Below are 16,957 nucleotides of genomic sequence, written 5' to 3' on the forward strand. Positions count from 1 at the left end.
ACCCACATCCTCATGGATACTAGTCAGGTTCTTAACCCACTGTGCCACAGTGGCAACACCGTCTGGGTCCTGATTTTACGCTGAGTGAGAGAGAGGCCATCGGAGGGTTTTGGGAAGAGCGGTGATGTCACAAGGCTTTCCATAAGGACAATCCCAGTTGCTGTCTGGCAGAATGGACGTGGCAAGATTAGAAGCAGGGACCCCCTCTAGGCACCATCATGGGAGTTGACATCTGCCACAACAAGGAACGAAAGGTTCCACGCAAGGAGCCCGAGAGCTAGAACATCTCCCTGAGGCTGTTGGTTAAGGTATACAGGTTTCTGGCCAGATGAACCAACGCCACCGGCTCTCATGTTGTGCTGAAGAGGTTGTTCATGGGTTATACAGCCCGGCCACCCCTGTCAATTTCCAGGATGATCCAGAAGATGGAATTTCCCGGCCGGGAAGACAAGACTGCTCTGGTTTTAGGAGCTATAACCGATGATGTGCAGGTCCCGGAGGTGCCTAAACTGAAGGCGTGTGCTCTGCCAGGGAGCAGCCATGCCTGGAGCCTCATTTCCAAGGCAAGATCCTCATCTTCAACCAGCTGGCCCTGGACTCCCGCAAGGGCGGGGGCATGGTCCTCCTCTCAGGTCCTCGCAAGGGCCGAGAGGTCTACAGGCATTTCAGCAAGGCCTCAGAAACCCCACACAACCACACCAAACCCTATGTACACTCCCAGGGCCAGAAGACCAAGCACACCAGAGACCAATGTACCAGCCATAGCTAGAAAAACTAATCCCAGAATCTGCCTTGTTATTAAAAAGATTTTGGGGCGTTCCCATCTTGGTGCAGTGGTTAACGAATCCCACTAGGAACCATGAGGTTGCAGGTTCAATCCCTGGCCTTGCTCAGTGGGTTAACGATCCAGCATTGCTGTGAGCTGTGGTGTAGGTCACAGACACGGCTTGGATCCCGAGTTGTTGTGGCTCTGGTGTAGGCCGGTGGCTACAGCTCCGATTCGACCCCTAGCCTGGAAACTCCATAGGTCCCGGAAACAGCCCTAGAACAGACCAAAAAAAAAAAAAAAAAAGACATTGGATGCTGAAAAAAAGAAGAAGAAGAAGAAGCAGGGGAGCCTGTTCAGGAGGCAAATGCAGCATTCAGAGGCCCTAGGCGGTAGCCATGGGGTGGCAGGAAATGCTTGCAGCCAATAGATTGGTTGCTGGGTAGGACATGGGATATGAGAGAAAGGAGGATGCCTGAGGTTTTAGCCTGAGCAATCGGAGCTACAGGTTGCTGAGTTGGGAAGGAGTAGGAAGGAAATGAAAGTTCTGTTTTGGAGATGTTCGTTTTGAAATGCCTGTTAAATATCCAGGCAGCCATGTGAAGGCAGTTGGAAACTGGAGATGAGTTCAGGGGAAGAGGTCTGGGCTGGAGATACAAATTTGCATATAGATGGTGCTTAGAGTAATGAGAATGGATGAGATCACCTAGGCAGCCAGGGCTGACAGAAAGGAAGGGAATTCTGGGAGGTCTGAGGCTGAGCCCCAGGCTTTGGCTATTTCGAAGTTCTTTCTGGCAGATTGGTGGTATAGGAGAGTGACAGGTCTGGGTAAACCCAAGCCTGGATTTCAAGCATCCTATTCCCCACCCCCGGCACCTCCCACTTTTAGGATGCTCAGGGCCTCAGATGCAGAGCTATGAAAGGAGGCATTAAAATGCCATGATGGGAAATGGAGATGGGACAAAGCCAACCGTGACCTAGACAAACCCTTTCCCCGGACCTCAGCTTTCTCTTCTGTCGTTGGGGTGGTAGATGCTTCGTCTCTGAGGGCCCTTCCAGGAAAGTTTGGCACACTCTGAAGACATAACTGACCTCAGGGAGACTGTCGGGTGCATACCTTGGCCCCCTTGTCTGGCTCTCATCACCTGCAATAGACAGCTGATCCCTCTTATTTCGGATTCTGTATTTGCGAATTCACCTACTCACTAACATTGATTTGTCACCTCAACATCAACACTCAGGGTGTTTCGTGGGTGGTCCACAGACATGCGCAAAGTGGGGAAAGATTTGAGGTGCCAAAGGTATGAGTTCCCAGCCGAGGTCAAATGAGGCGACCCTCTGCCTTCTTGCTTTAGCTCTCTTACTGTAAACAAGCGTCCTTTTCATGGTCTATTTAGTGCCACATTTTCCCCATCTTTGTGCTTTTGGTGGATGATGTCGCTGTTTAAAATGGTCCCCGGGCACAGCGCTGAAGTACCGTCTGTTATCACTGCTCGGGGAAAGCTGCGACGTGCCTCATGGGGAAAACGCGGGTGTTGGATGAGCTTCTTTAGGCGTGAGTTATGATGCCGTTGACCTGAGCTCATGGTTAATGAAGCAACAATTTATATTACTAAGATGTCTTTAATCAGACACACGTAAAAGTTATCTGTTGATTGAGTGACAAAACTGTTGTGACCAGAGGCTCACGGGAAGCTAACCCAGGATTTCCTCAGGAGCACTGTTTGGGGATGCGCTAATTCAGTGTTCACAGTGATTTATAGGCCAGAACTGCTGTGGATACCAAGCAGTGACTGTATTTAGTTGTTAAGCCACCGTATGCGCACACTGCTAAGGCAGAGCACTGGGAGAAGCAGATTTCCGGACGGGAGAACAATACCTGTCCTTTTCGTCTTTTGTTTTACCCTTTCTAGTCAAAACTGTGTCCCAAAGTGACTCAGGTTAGTTCTTTCTTCAGGGTAGGTGCATGGTTCATTTATAGACGATGTGTTTATTTCTTAGTGTATTCCATTTTGAGTTCCCCCAACATTCGGTATTTTTTCGTAATTTGCAGATAGTAATGTTTGCTTTTTGTGGTTTCAACAAATGCATAGAGGTGTGTATCCACCACCACAGACATGATATATGCGCAAAATGCCCTGTCCCGCCCCGACATGGTCAGTCCCTCTCCCCAGCACTAACCCTGGGAACCACTGATTTCTTTTCTGGCCGTATAGTTATACCGCTTCCAGAATGTCATAGAAGCGGAATCATGTAATATGGAGCCTTTTGGATCTGACTTCTTTCACTTAGCAAAATGTATTTAAGACTGATTCACGTCATATGTCAATTCCAGTGTGTTCCTTTTCATAGCCCAGTAGGACTCCACAATCTGGAAGAACTATAGTTTGTCCATTTGCCAATCAAAGACCATTTGGGTGGTTCCAGGGTTTGGTGATATTGAATAAAGCTGCTGTAAACTTTGTGTAAACATATTTCCATTTATTTTAAGCCGAGAAAAATGAGATTGTAGGGTCACAATGGTGGGTATATGTTTAACTTTTGTTTTTTTTTGTTTTTGTTTTTGTCTTTTTAGGGCTGCACTCAAGCATATGGAAGTTCCCAGGCTAGGGGTGGAATTGAAGCTGCAGCTGCTGGCCTATGCCACAGCCACAGCAACACCAGATCCGAGCTGCATCCGCGACCTACACCACAGCTCACAGCAAAACCTGACCCTTAACCCACTGAGCAAGGCCAGGGATTGAACTTGAGTCCTCATAGATACTAGTCAGATTCGTTTCCACTGACCCACGACGGGAACTCCGGTATATGCTTAACTTTATATAAAACCACCCAACTGCTTTCCAAAGTGGGCGAAACACTGGCGATATGTGAGCATTCCTGTTAGTCTACAAACTCATCAGTGTTTGGTAGTATTGTTAGATATAATTTTTTTATTGTTGAATTTTGAAAATTCTTTCTATATTCTGGATACAAATCCTTTGTCAAAAAATATGATTTGCAAAGACTTTCTCCCCACTGTGGCTTATATTTCTATTCTAGTAACAATATCATTGGCAGAAGAGAGGATTTTAATTTTGACAATATCTAATTTATCATATATTTCTTCTATGGATCATGCTTTTGGTATTATATCAAAAAACTCCTTCCCTAGTCAGGGTCACAACTTCTTCTAGAAGTTTTATAGGTTTTTTTTTTTTTTTTTTTTTTTGTCTTTTTGTCTTTTTTCTAAGGCTGCACTCGCGGCATATGAAGGTTCCCAGGCTAGGGGTCCAATCGGAGCTGTAGCCACCGGCCTACGCCACAGTCACAGCAACACGGGATCTGAGCCATGTTGCTGTTGCTGTCTGTGACCTACACCACAGCTCACAGCAACGCCGGATCCTTAACCCACTGAGCGAGGCCAGGGACCGAACCCGCAACCTCATGGTTCCTAGTCGGATTCGTTAACCACTGTGCCACGACGGGAACTCCTAGAAGTTTTACGGTTTCATGTTTTACATATAATTCATATGTAAGATGGTCCCTATGATCCATTTTTAACTATTTCTGAGTTAATGTTTGTAGAAGGTGTAAGGTATAGGTTGAAACTCATTTCTGTGCTCATGTGTGCTCACTATTGAAGAGACTCACCCTTGACTAGTCTTTTAAGTCAGTTGAGGAAAAAGACAGAATTTTACAATGTTCAATTCTGAGACAGTGGTCCAATTCTGACAGTGATTCCAATGTGTGTTTTTTTCAATACCACCAGGAAATTAACTCAGCCTGACACTCTCTACCTGGAGACAGCATCTCATCCCACAGTTTAAGGGCTCAGTCCCACAAGATTGCCCCCCCCCCCGATGCCAATCAAAAATCTCGTTACCTGTGTTTCTGATTGACTGGCTATAACTCAGGAGATCCCACGACCCCTCCTCAGTTTCAATTAATTTGCTAGAGAGGCTCACAGAACTCAGAAAAAAGTGTTTCCTTATTGTTTACTCGTTTGTTATAAAAGGATATGAGAAAGGTTACAGACGAACACCCAGCTGGAAGAGGGACTCCTCTTCCACCCCACAGAGCAAGGTATGCGGGAAGCTTCCATGCCCTGTGCAAGCACACCAGTGTCCCAGGACCTCTGTGTGTTCACCAACCTAAAAACTGTCTGAACCCCGTTCTTTTTTTTGGTACTTTTTGCCTTTTCTAGGGCTGCTCCCGTGGCATATGGAGTTTCCAGGCTAGAGGTCGAATTGGAGCTGTAGGCACTGGCCTACACCAGAGCCACAGCAACTGGGGATCCAAGCCATGTCTGCGACATATACCACAGCTCACGGCAACACTGGATCCTTAACCCACGAGCAAGGCCAGGGATCCTAGTCGGATTCGTTACCCACTGCACCATGACAGGAACTCCTGAACCCCATTCTTTTAGGTTTTTATTGAGGCTTTATTACATAGGCACGGTTGATTAAATCATTAGCCATTGACAGTTGGTTCCATCTCCAGCTCCTCTCTCTTCTTGAGGTCAGGAGAATGGGTTGAAAGTTCCACCCCTCCAATCACATGATTAGTTCCCTCTGCAAGCAGCCCCATCCTTAGGTGCTTTCCAAAAGTCACTTTATTAACATGAACTCAGCTGTGATTAAAAGGCATTTGTTTATGAATATCAAGACGCCTTTATCATTCTCATCACTTAGACAATTCCAAGGGTTTTAGGAGCTCGGTGCCAGAAATAAAGACCAAATGTATATTTCTTATAATAAATCACAATAGCACAGGTGAGGACTGGAAATGGATGGTGGAAGGATCAGAGGGCTGGTGCATGTATCAAATAATCCATCAGCGGCTGGAATCCAGAGGTGGTCAAAAGGAGATAAATCGCCCAGGAAATCATAGAAAGGCTTTGGACTTCCCACAAGTCATTGAGGTGGGACAAGGTTGTTGAGTCAACCTCAGGCAGATCCTCCAGGGAAGAATGAGGCTCCCTGAGGTCTGAGGACCCCCAGCAGGGAGGCATATTTCTCAGGTTCTGGCTCGTGGGCATGGCCAGGGGAGGTGGACTCTGTAGCCTGGGCTGGAAGCCAGGTTGACCCATTGGCTCAGGCCGAGCCTCCAAGGGAGGGGTGGTTTTGTTTGCTTTTGTTTGCTCTCAGAGTGAGCCCTGTTGCTGTAACAGCACCAAGGTGTCCCCGCGCTTTCACTATTCCCTCCCTGGGCTCCTAATGGAGATTGACAGGACCCAGCGTCCCAGGTAATTCTATTGTCAGTTTCAGCAGCCTCCTGTTCCTCATTAGACAAAAGCAAAGAGAAATGAGTGGAGAAGGAATGTCAGCCCCAGAGCAGAGGGGGCCTGTTAGAGTAAGCAGCTTTCAGAGATGACAAGGTAGTGAGGAAATTATCTGAGCCTTCCCACCAGCCCCTCCAGGTCCTGGGCGGGAAACTGGGACATTTGCAATAAAGCATGGCAGAGCGGAGGCAGTGTAGACTGTTCAGGTTCAGCTGCAGGCCCTGCTCCTTGAGAAATGGAATGAGGGGAAGCTAAGAAAGACTCTATTGTCCAGCCATCGGGTCAGAGGCTCTTCCTGGAGGTGGGACCTATCAGGGAGGTGTCTCTGGGTGGCTTGGGTGTGAGCAGCAAGTGGATCCAGGGCTGGGGGGTCAAAGCCTTATGTGATTGCTCCAGACCTTTAAGATTTCACTTAGTGGAGTTCCCGTCGTGGCACAGCAGAAATGAATCCGACTAGGAACCATGAGGTTTCAGGTTCGATACCTGGCCTCGCTCAGTGGGTTAAGGATCTGACATTGCCGTGAGCTGTGGTGTAGATTGCAGACGCAGCTCGGATCCCGAGTTGCTGTGGCTGTGGTGTAGGCCAGTGGCTACAGCTCCCATTAGACCCCTAGCCTGGGAACCTCCATAGGCCATGGGTGCGGCCCTCAAACAACAAAAGACGGAAAAAAAAAAAAAGATTTCACTTGGGGTGGATAAATTGTAACAGACTGTGGGAGAGAGAATGCTGAGCCTTTGGGAAAATGGGAATCTGTCATTGTCCCACACTATTATGCTGTCCCCAGCCCTGGCCAGAAGCACACACACTTACACATACACATATGACACAGATACACATAGAACACACCTGGCGCTCCCAAAGAGAGCCTCGTGTACAAATGCACACGACACTCATTCATCTGTTTGCACACATTTTTAAGCACACAGGGCACTAAACCAAATATATATGCCCAAACCACGCATACACATAACACATACAGGGTCATGCTGGAAGCATTCATCTACAAAATTTTTGTCTGTGGCTTATGGCATCAGCCTCATTGCTATCAATTTACATCTTGGATGGATATAGCTCGCACGCACATTCACACCCACCCACCATTCTCACAGCACACAGCACGCACTCAAACACCCATGCCACAAACAGACTCACGTACACATAAACATACGTGCCTCTTTCATTTTCACTGAGCCTGAAAGCTCCTGACCAGACCCGGCCACTCAGATGCCTGCCCCTGTTCCGAGTGTGGACACCCACGTAGTCTCTTTCTCTCTCCTCTCTCCCTCTCTCTCTCTCTTTCTCTCTAGCAGGCTCTCGGCAGGCTGGGTCGGTGTCCACACAGACCAACAGAGCCGGGAGCGATTTCCACCTCCCTCCTGTCATTGACATGCAGCACCTGTCCTGTCTTTAGTTCCTCACACTCCAGCATCGACTGGGTTGAAAGCCAGAGTCTGCCTGGCCCAGAGCCCAGAGCCGTGGTCCAGAAGCAGCTGTCCTGTGGGAATGAGGCTCCCTGAGCCTGGGACGGGTGCGTGTCAACCTGGAAGGGCCATCAGGGAGGTGGCCTGGGAGGTGACCCCTCCCTTCACCGGTGCTCTGGAGCGCCCCAGGCAGGAGTCAACACATGGCATCCTCTTTCCAGCCCTCTTTTCTCCTCCCCCAGACTCCTGGATCTTTGGGGAATTCTAGGACTTTCCCAAACGAGAATGAATAGGACTTGAAAATCTCTTTCAGCTAAAGAACTCTCTAACAGCCCAAGAACCCAAGAACCCAAGAACCCTTTTCCAGCAGCCTCTGCGTCCGCATCACTACAGCCCCATCATCCAGAACGTGCCTGCAACAGTGCATTTCAACTGAAAACATAAGAAGGTCTGTCAGCCTGTGAAATGACCAAAGCTACTTTGTCTCTCAGGAGAGACATGCAAACGTGAGGAATTGTTGCCGTCATTGTGACCAACACCAGGCAGGTAAATCATTTTCTTCTCCAGGTCACATGTTTCTGGCTCAACTCACTCCATGCACCTGGCACTATCTGTCACTAAGGAATCATACCAGTCACCATTATTTGAACATCTGCTGTGATCCAGGTACTACACTAAATACGTTACAAATCCCGCATTTCATCATCACAACATCCACACTAAGAGAATATCGCTGGTCCCATTTTCTATTCAAGGATTCGAGGTTTTAAGAGGCTGAGTAGCTTGCCCAAGGTCACACAGCTAATAAACAGCAAAAACGGGATTTGAACTCAGGTGGTAGTTTCTCCAGCCTACGCTTTCCCTTGTCAACCAATTTTGCATCTGTGATCACCAGCCATAGATTGTAAATTCTGTTCATACATCCGTTACCTAAGTCTAAGCCCCCCTTTGTGTCTGTGTTCATCTCACAATCTTAAACTAGAAGCCAGATCGTAGATGGCAGGAACTGGGTTTATTGAATTCATTTCCCAGTGCTCCACATACTTCCAAGAATATATAGTACATGACTTTTAAAAAAATAAATGGTTCTGTGAATTTTGAATTGTGCCTGGAGTTAAGGGACCAAGTTCTAGCCTTGTTTTTAACAAAGAACAAACTTCAACCTGCCGTATAACATGGGGAATTCTGCCCAGGGTGCTGTGATCATCTATGTGGGAAAAGAATCTGAGTGAATGGATCTAAGTACATATGTGGCTGAGTCACTTTGTTGTGTGGCAGAAATTATCATAATATTATAAGTCAACCATACTTCAATGAAACTTAAATATGACCCCTCCCCTAACAAAAACAAAAGCAAAAAACAACCACCCCCAAAACTTCAGAACAGCCTGAGTTTGAATCCAACACCACCCCTTACTAACAGTGTCTTTGCTCTCGTCAGCTCCTCTCCCTGGCCTCCCTCTCCTCATTTGTAAAATGAGGACAAGATGATCTCTTGGGTTCCTTCCAAAAATGACCTCCTGAGAGCACACCATGTCCCATGATACAGAGTGGTAACTTTTTTTTTTTTGTCTTTTTAGAGGTGCACCTGCGGCATATGGAGGTTCCCAGGCTAGGGGTCGAATCAGAGCTAGAGCTGCTGGCCTACACCACAATCACAGAAACATGGGATCCGAGCCACTTCTGCAACCTACACCACAACTCATGGCAACACCGGATCCTTAAGCCACTGAGCAAGGCCAGGGATCGAACCCACATCCTCATGGATCCTAGTCAGGTTCATTAACCACTGAGCCATGACAGGAACTCGTAGTCTTCCTTCTGTAATCTCAGTTTTCCCATCTGTCATATAGAATGTTCCTGTCTATTGTTAGGATGGTATTGAAAGAAATGAGGTCAGGGCAGGAATACCTTGTGTCGTAGGGAAACTTACAGTTTACTAAGCCCAGCTCTTGCGTTAATTCTCACAGCAATTCTGTGAAGGGAGGTAGATGGGGGGTGAAGTTCGTGGATGGACCATTTTACGCTGGGCCAGTAGAATTTTTCAGCAGAGGGCTAGAGAGTGAATATTTTAGGCTGTGCAGGACACGTGTCTCTACTGCAACTAGTTCTGCTTCGTAGGTTGAAAGCAGCCATCGACAATATCTCTGTTCCAGTAACCTTCATTTATGGACAATGAAATTTGAATTTCCTATAATTTCCATGTGTCATAAATTATTCTTCTTTTGATTTTTTTTAACCTCTTAAAGATAGAAAAATCATTCTTAATCCTTGGGCCATATAAAAACAAGTCATAGGCAGAATTTGACCCGCAGGGAATAGTTTAGCATCTTTAAGAGGAAATTACGCTTTGAAGAGAACATGACTCTATACTTTGATATAAATGGGCAGTTAGAACTGGCTTGGTTCCTACTCTACCAAACTTTGCGCTAAACCAACCTGCCACCCAAAGGAGCCACCCTTACTCTTTAACACATCTCGAGGGACCTACCAGTGAATTTTCCACTGTGGGATTCTTGGTATTTCCCCAGGAATGTGAATCATCTTCCCTTATTTTCCATTTCGGACTCTTCAACTGCAGTGGGCTCTTCTATGCACCACATCAGTCGGAAGAGGTGTTAGGACAACGTATAGTTACGAGCAAATTGTTTGTTTGTTTTTGTCTTTTAACGGCCACACCTGCGGCATCTGGAAGTTCCCAGGCTGGAAGTTGAATGGGAGCTGCAGCTGGCAGCCTACACCACAGCCACAGCAACGCTGGATCCCAGCCACATCTGTAAACTACATCGCATCTTGCACCAACACAGGATCCTTAACCCACTGAGAGAGGTCAGGGATCAAACCTGCATCCTCAGGGACACTGTGTCAGGTTCTTAACATGCCAAGCCACAACAGGAACTCCACAAACAATGCGTAACCCTGCTCCCCTTCTGTTCATGCAGAAAATAAAAAGCCCACTGTTATTGCCACTGTTGATTTTATCACTCGGTCCTATTTTCTCCCAGGTATCCTGCAGTTTTACAAAGCACAGATTGCCTATCTGTTCATTATTCTGTATTCTCAAGCAGGTAGTTCACCACTCTTCCTGCAGGAAGAACTCGGTGACTGATGACCAAGCTCCCTCAAGCCATGGTGATGAGTGACAAGAGGTGGGTGAGACCCACCTGTGTGATCTATATTATTATGAAAATTTTAAACATTCAGAAGAGTTTAAAGAATTGCATAGTGAACACCCACCACGTAGATTCTATAACTCACATTTCACTCTATTTGTTTTTGTTTTATTTTGTTTTGTTTGTTCTATTTGTTTTATCCCACATCTGTCCATCCATCAGTCCATTTTTATGCTTTTGACAGATTTCAGTGTAAGTGGGCAGACATCAGTACACTTCTAACTATGTCAGCATCTTATCCTTAACTAGAGTTCAAGTTTTGTTTATGTTATTTATGTGTTCATGTTGTTCATGTTGTTGATATATTTTTGTTATTTATTTATGTTATCTATCTATTTATTGGTGGCCTGGTATACATTTGAGAGGCTCTGGAAAATGCCTCCAGAAAATACACCACACTGACCCCTGAAGACTACTTGGGCATTTCTTTCTTTGGCTTTTCCAGGGCATTGATTATGCATGTTTGGTGGAGAGACCTCAACTCCACCCAGCAGTGGCAAATAGCCTTTGTCAGGCTCAGTTCGAATCCCAACTCCATCACTTAATGGAGATGTGTCCTGGGACAAGAAAGTTTTTTAAAAAATCTCTCCGAGCCTCTTCACAGGTAAAATGCAGTTAATAATAACTACCTTGAGATAATAGTAGGATCCCAAATTGTGTTTGTGAGTTACCTGGTAAATGAGGATGTGGTAGAATAATTCGATTGAGAAATGAATTGCGTCTACTTTCCTGACTACGGGTATGTCACGAAAGAGTGAGAGCTACTGACAATTTCAGCCCATTGTCACTCCAAAGAGGTCAACCAAGCTTTGAGTACGAAGGTTGAGGCTCTTCTTACCACTTTGGGTGGAGCTAACAGCATCCTCGTGTCTCCACTCACACTTTAAAAGATAAAGCAAGAGAAAGTCTACCTTACTGAAGCCACATGCACATCTGGGAAAGCACTGGCTCCACGGGGTGGAAAAGGAGACTGCTCTTGGACTGGGGTTGGAGGGTGATTTGCAGCCCAGGGGAGAGTGAGGAGGAGTGAGGGAGAGGCAGCTTTTGTGAGTGGGGGAGACCTGCCCTCCACACCCATATGGTGACCCAGGACACAGCTGAACCTCCTACAGGGTCTGGGGGACTACAGCCAAGTTGGCATGGAAAGACTAGACTTCAAGAACAGCCCTCACCCTTCTGAAGGGACCCCACAGTTTTGGGCAATGGGCCTTTCTCCAAGCTTTGTGAATTGAGTACGCACCCCGAACACGCAAACCACCTTAGAGAGGGAAGGAGATACCCCAAGCATAGTGGGATGTCCCACCAGCTAGCTAGGTAGGATCTCAGAGTCTTTTTTTTAGGGCTATACCCGTAGCATATGGAAGTTCCCAGGCTAGGGGTCGAATTGGAGCTACAGCTGCCAGCCTACACCACAGCCACAGCAACGTCAGATCCAAACTTCATCTGCAACGTACACCACAGCTCATGGCAACACTGGATCCTTAACCCACTGAGTGAGGCCAGGAATCGAACCCACATCCTCATGGATACTAGTCGGGTTCGTTACCACTGAGCCGCAATGGGAATTCCTCATAGTCGTATTTAATTTAGAAAATTAACCATCTATCCTTGCAGGGTTCTTTCTTTCTTTTTCTTCTTCCAAGAGTCCTGAGAGATATGCCAATGGGAAATGGTTATACGGCAGAAAAAGAGTGATGGATGCTGGAGAGGTTCCTCCCCTCTGGCAGAGACAGACCCGAGGGACACTGAGAAGAGAGATATGGCCCGAGAGTCCCCAGCCCCCATCTGTGGGGAAGAAGAGAGCTGGGCAAGGGCAAAGAGAGCTGAGGGAGGAAGACTGGCATCTGGAATCCTCTACCCTTGCGTCCCCGAACCAGGCTGCTTCTTCTGCTCCCACTCATCTCCCAAGTTGCTTTTTCCTGTAGCTTGTCTGCTGGAGAGTAGAAAAACAAATGGAGCGTGAAAAAAAATTCAGCAAAAATAATTACAGGTTACAACAGATCAATTGGAACTGTGTAAATAGCCGCAGGCAGGTAGTCAAGTCAAGGTTCTTCAGCTTAACACCCGGCCCTCCCGTGGCAGCTCCAAGTTGCCAGCACACGAGACCAGAAGGAGTCCTGGGTGTGATGTCCGAGGATCTGGATGTGAGTCCCATGCTGACCAGCTGGGCGATTCTGGACCATCCACTCCATCCTCCTGGCCTCAGTTCAGACTGAGATCGTAATTGCATCCACCACTTGGTATCTGTCACCGCTTGTCGAGGGAGACAGATCTCAAAGGACAGAGGAGATGTAAAAGGGCTTCGAGTAATCCCTTGGACCCATCCACTTGTCTCCAGCTCCATCAGTGGCTCCTTGAACTAGCTCCCCTGTCTCTCATCCGGCCTGCTGCAAGAGCTTTAATGGACTGGACTGTACCCACTCTAGCCCCATGACTTTCTTTCCTTCCCTTTTCTTTTTTTTTTTTTTTTTGTCTTTTAGGTCTGCACTTGCAGCATATGGAGGTTGCCAGGCTAGGGGCCCAATCGGAACTGTATCCGCTGACCTACACCAGAGCTGCAGCAACTTGGTATCCAAGCCGCGTCCGCGGCCTACATCACAGCTCAAGACAACGCTGGATCCTTAACCCACTGAGAGAGGCCAGGGATTGAACCCACATCCCCATGGATCCTAGTCGGGTTCGATAACCACCGAGCCATGATGGGAACTCCTCTAGCCCCATTTCTAATCTCTTTGGTAGGCTTACAGCCAGCTTGATGCTCTATAATCCAACTGTGACCATGTACCCAAGGATATCTAACCCCTGAGGAGCTGAAGTGTAAGGTGGGCTAAAGGTAGTTTGGATTAAGAGAGAGAGAGAGAAACAAAATATCCAGTTCAATAGTATTCTTGGTGTGTTGTGCTTTGGTGTGGTTAAGGGGATTTAAGGGGTCTGTTTTGGTGTCCTGCCCTTGTGGCCTTTCACAACTATGGGGGAACACAGAGTCTGCAAATGTGTAACAAATTGAGTGCAATTAAATGCCAAGCTGTGTGCTTCTAGTTGCAAAATGTCTCAGTCTGCAGCAGAAGCCCAGGGAGGCTCATGGCAAAGGCTGGATTTAAGAGGAAACCTTGGGAGTTCCTGCTGTGGCTCAGCAGTAACAAACCTGGCTAGTATCCATGACGATGTGGGTTCAATCCCTGCCCTTGCTCAGCCCGTGAAGGATCCAGTGTTGCCGTGAGCTGTGGTGTAGGTTGCAGACGTGGTTTGGATCTGGCGTTGCTGTGGCTGTGGTGTAGGCCAGCTGTAGCTCCGATCTGACCCCTAGCCTGGGAATCTCCACATGCTCTGGGTGCGGCCCAAAAAGGAAGAAATCTTGAAGAGCAAGCTGGATTACAAAGACGAGAGAAGAATGGGCTTCTTCAGGGGATCGAATTGGACTATCTTTGGGCTGCAGGGGGCAGCAGTGTGGGGACTCCATGCTGGTGAGCAGGGGCCCAGCATGTGAACGAGCTGGCTGGACGGACGCCGGGGGGACGGCTGGCTGGGTAGTAGCGTCAGGTGAAGCAGAACTTCAAAGTCTACCCTGAGGTGATGAGATCTCATTTAGACTAAATGTGGATAATCTAATGAATTATTGATTTGCTCAACGGATAATTTCATAGCTCAGAAGTGGAGGAAACAAGGGAGAAATTCACTGCTCTGGACTTCACTCTGACCGGCCCCAGGGAACACTTACTGGCCATCACATGACTGAGAGCCTAGGGCAAGTGACTGTCGGCCTGGCGTGGTCGCAGCAGGCAAGGGCAGCCTGGCACGGCGGGCAGCGGTGCTAAGTGTGAGGGAAGGGCATGTGAGGCTCAGATCCAGTGTTGTGGTGGCTGTGGTGTTGGTCTGCAGCTGCAGCTCAGATTCGATTCAGCCTCTAGCCTGGGAACTTCCATTTGCCACAGATACGGCCCTAAAAAAAAAAAAAAAGAAAAAGAAAAGTTCTGTTTGGGAAAACAGCAGGGTCCATTCCCTGGCCAGATCTCAGGAACAATAGTAGGGGTGGTGCTGGGAGGCGTGGCTGAGGTTCACGGAAGACGGAGGATGGGCTGTGAAAATGGAAATCTGCAGTACAGTCACACCTAATTCTAAAGAGAGAAGACATTGGCTGTTCCCCACCATCACACACACACACACACACACACACACACACACACACACACACACACACACACAGGTGCTCACGTGTCTGTCATTAGGCATTCAGGCAGTTAATTCATCCAGACACCCTGCTGAGAGCACCAGGAGCCTTGTACAGTGGAAATGGGATGGCTTTGCAAGGCTCATTACAGAGTCCCTGAGGGAGGCCAGAAGGACAGGGAATCCCCCTCCCTCAGCCTCTACAGGAGGCCCCGTGCCGGTCGCCTCAACTCCCACCCTGGCAGGCGGAGTCCCTGGCCCCAGACTCCCAGACTTCCTCTGACTCTGTCCTGGATCTCTGGTCATGCTCACCATCCCCACGCCCCCATCCCCCTCCCACCTTGGGCTCTCTGGAGAAGAAGAGGGCAGGGGCTGAGGTGGCTGGGAAGTGGAGCGGGGGACTTCTAAGCCAACTATGCCCCTTCCCCTCAGCTTAGCCCAGAACAGCTCAGAGGGGGAGTTCCAGTTGTGGCTCAGTGGGTTAAGAACTCCACTAGTGGAGTTCCCGTCGTGGCTCAGTGGTTAACAAATCCGACTAGGAACCATGAGGTTGTGCGTTCGATCCCCAGCCTTGCTCAGCAGGTTAAGGATCCAGTGTTGCCGTGAGCTGTGGTGTAGGTCTCAGACGTGGCTCGAATCCCGCATTGCTGTGGCTGTGGTGTAGGCCGGTGGCTACAGCTCCGATTTGACCCCTAGCCTGGGAACCTCCATATGCCATGGGAGCGGCCCTAGAAAAAGGCAAAAAGACAAAAAAAAAAGAAAAAGAATCCCGCTAGTATCCATGAGGAGGCAGGTTCGATCTCTGGCCTCTCTCAGTGGGTTAAGGATCTGGCATTGCCGTGAGCTGCAGTGTAGGTCACAGATGAGGCTCAGATCCAGTGTTGCTGTGGCTCTGGCATAGACCAGCAGCTGAAGGTCTGATTTGAACCCTAGCCTGGGAACCTCCCTATGCTGTAAGGGTGGCCCTAAAAAGGAAAAAAAAAAAAAAACAAAGACAGCTCGGAGAGAAGTAGGAGCATTCCATGCTCTTCCCTGCTCCCCTGACTTTCACAAAGGGGCTTCCTGCCACTCCAGGAGGAACAGTGGATGTTTGAGGCACTTACTGAGCGCTTGCCCTGTGTCATCACTCCAGGCACGTGCGGGCGATCAGGGAACCTAAGAGGTGAGAATTCCTGAATCCATCAGGTCTCCATCTGGGGAGGGGAGAAGAGTGATAGCATCAAACACAGCAAATGAGTAAATCGTGTGGTACATTAGAAGGTGATAAGTATCACAGGAAACACAGAGCAGGGGGCGGGGAGAGGGAGGGGGCGGTCAGGCCCGGCTTCCTTGGAAAGGTGACATTTCAGCAAAATCTTGAAGAGGGGAAGGAGGAGAACAGAGGCTGTGGAAACAACTGGAGCAAAGGCCCTGAGGTGGGAGGGGCTCGGCCTGTTGGAGAAACAGCAGGAAGCAGAGAGGAGTGGGACGGGGTGGGCAGAAGTGTGGACCTCTGTGTGCATGAAGAACTGAGGTCTCAATCAAATGTCACCTACCTCTGAGGTCCTCCTTGACCTCTCTGCCAAACGTCCCCTGATCCCCATGCTCTACCCCCTCACCGAGCTTTGCCATCTTCATGAGCCTCATCATCAAGCAGCATGTCATGTAGTTGCTTTTTTTTCCCGCTTTCTAGGGCTGCTCCCTCGGCATACGGAGGGTCCCAGGCTAGGGGTCTAACTGGAGCTGTAGCCGCTGGCCTATGCCAGAGCCACAGCCACGACAGATTGGAGCCGTGTCTGCGACCTACACCACAGCTCATGGCAACGCTGGATCCTTAACCCACTGAGCGAGGCCAGGGATCGAACCCACTTCCTCATCCTCATGGATCCTAGTCTGGCTCATTAACCGCTGCACCACGAAGGGAACTCCTCAATGGTCTCCATTTTTAGGTGCTGGTAGGTTCTCTCTGACCCTAGAGGGAAAGATTGGATAAACACGTTAATTAACACACCCAGATCACGTTCATGCTCCTCGCAGCTATACTTTCTTCTCTCCCTTGCTGCATCCACTGGGATAATTCAAAGCTCCATGTCCCCACACCCAGATGCGGCTTCCTGGACCCCCTCCTCACCCCCATCTCCCAGGCCAGCCCTTACCTTCCATGTCCTGCCAATGGGGTCTGAG

At 48.5% G+C, this 16,957-nt stretch overlaps 1 pseudogene; it reads left to right on the forward strand.

Annotated features, from left to right (window-relative positions):
• Positions 1-218: 218 nt before the first annotated feature.
• LOC100525353 (large ribosomal subunit protein eL18 pseudogene) lies at positions 219-7,444 on the forward strand (annotated as a pseudogene).
• Positions 7,445-16,957: the final 9,513 nt, after the last annotated feature.

This window comes from Sus scrofa, chromosome 9, assembly GCF_054392235.1.
Source record: "Sus scrofa isolate SSC_HxYL_T2T_F1_AM1 chromosome 9, Sscrofa_HxYL_maternal_Yorkshire_Landrace_v2.0, whole genome shotgun sequence".
In the NCBI taxonomy this organism is placed as follows: domain Eukaryota; kingdom Metazoa; phylum Chordata; class Mammalia; order Artiodactyla; family Suidae; genus Sus; species Sus scrofa.